Below are 2,152 nucleotides of genomic sequence, written 5' to 3'. Positions count from 1 at the left end.
GAAATGGTTTGCTACCACTGTCTTTGTGGAATATGCTAAAGGATATTTGGGAGTGCAGAGAGGCATAAGGTGCAAAAGGAAATATCCTGAGATGAAAACCAGAAAGAAGCTTTCTGAGAAACTGATTTCTGATGTGTGAATTCATCTCAAAGAATTAAACATTCGTTTCATGGAGCAGTCTGTTACCAGTGTTTTTGAGGCATCTCAGAAATGATATTTTGGATCGCATTGAAGCCTACTTGAACAAAGGAAATATCCGCAAATAAAAACGAGAAAGAAGCTTTCTGAGATATATCTTTATTATGAGTGAATTCACCTCACAGAATTACACTTCTCTCTTCATGAAGGAGTTTGCTAACACTGTGTTCTTGTAATCTGCAAAGATATATTTGGGAGTGCACTGAGGCATATGATGAAAAAGGAAATATCCTCACATGCAAACTAGAAAGAAGGTTTCTCAGAAACTGTTCTCTGATGTGTGAATTCGACTCACAGAGTTACACTTTCTTTTCCTGCAGCAGTCTGTTACCACTGTTTTTGATGAATGTGTGAAGTGGTATTTTTATCGGATTGAAGCCTATGTGGAAGAACAAAATACCCTCAAATAAAAACTAGAAAGAAGTTTTCTGAAAAACTTCCTTGTGATGTGTGAATTCAGCTCATAGAATTACACCTTCCTCTTCATGAAACAGTTTGCTACCATGGTTTTCGTGGAATCTGCAAAAGGACATTTGGGAGCGCATAGAGGCATTATGTGGAAAAGGAAATATCCTCCGACGAAAACCAGAAAGAAGCTTTCTGAGAAACTGATTTCTGATGTGTGAATTCATCACAGAGAGCTAAACACTCGTTTCATGGAGCAGTCAGTTACCAGTGTTTTTGGGGAATCTCAGTATCGCATTGAAGCCCACTTGAACAAAGGAAATCTCCTCAAATAAAAACGAGAAAGAAGATTTCTGAGAAACTTCTTTGTGATGTGTGAATACACTTCACAGAATTACACGTTTCTCTTCATGAAGGAGTTTGTTGACACTGTCTTCCTGTAATCTGCAAAGTGATATTTTGGAGTGCAGTGAGGCATATGGTAAGAAAGGAAATATCCTCAGATGAAAACTAGAAAGAAGTTTTCTGAGAAACTGTTCTCTGTTGTGTGAATTCGGCTCCCAGAGTTACACCTTCTATTCATGGAGTAGTCCTTTACCACTGTTTTTGGGGAACCTGAGAAACAACATTTTTATCGCATTGCAGCCAATGCGGATGAAGGAAATGTCCTCAAATAAAAATGAGAAAGAAACTTTCTGAGAAACTTCTTTGTGATGTGTGAATTCATCTCACAGAATTACACCTTTCTCTTCATGAAGGAGTTTGCTAACACTCTTTTCCTGTAATCTGCAAAGTGATATTTGGGAGTGCACTGAGGCATATGTTGAAAAAGGAAATGTCCTCAGATGAAAACTAGAAAGAAGGTTTCTGAGAAACTGTTTTCTGATGTGTGAATTCGTATCACAGAGTTACACTTTCTTTTCCTGCAGCAGTCTCTTACCACTGTGTTTGGGGGATCTGAGAAGTGGTATTTTTATCGGATTGAAGCCTAGGCGGACAAAGGAAATATCCTCAAATAAAAACTAGAAAGAAACTATCTGATAAACTTCTTTGTGATGTGTAAATTCACCTCACAGAATTACACTTTTCTCTTCATGAAGGAGTGTTCTAACACAGTGTTTGTGTTATCTGCAAAGTGATATTTGGGAGTGCACTGAGGCGTATGGTGAAAAAGGAAATATCCTCAGATGAAAACTAGAAAGAAGATTTCTGAGAAACTGTTCTCTGATGTGTGAATTCTTCTCACAGAGTTACACTTTCTTTTCCTGCAGCAGTATGTTACCACTGTTTTTGGGCAACCTAAGAAGTGATATTCTTATTGCATTGAAGCCTACGTGGACAAAGGAAATATCCTCAAATAAAATCGAGAAAGAATCTTTCTGAGAAACTTCTTTGTGTTGTGTGAATTAAAGTCACAGAATTACACCTTTCTCTTCATGAAGGAGTTTGCTAACACTGTGTTCCTGTAATCTGCAAAGTGATATTTGGGAGTGCACTAGGCATATGGTGAAAAAGGAAATATCCTCAGATGAAAACTAGAAAGAAGTTT

Source organism: Mandrillus leucophaeus, unplaced genomic scaffold, assembly GCF_000951045.1.
Source record: "Mandrillus leucophaeus isolate KB7577 unplaced genomic scaffold, Mleu.le_1.0 Scaffold1252, whole genome shotgun sequence".
NCBI lineage: Eukaryota > Metazoa > Chordata > Mammalia > Primates > Cercopithecidae > Mandrillus > Mandrillus leucophaeus.
Note: the sequence above shows the minus strand (reverse complement) of the source record.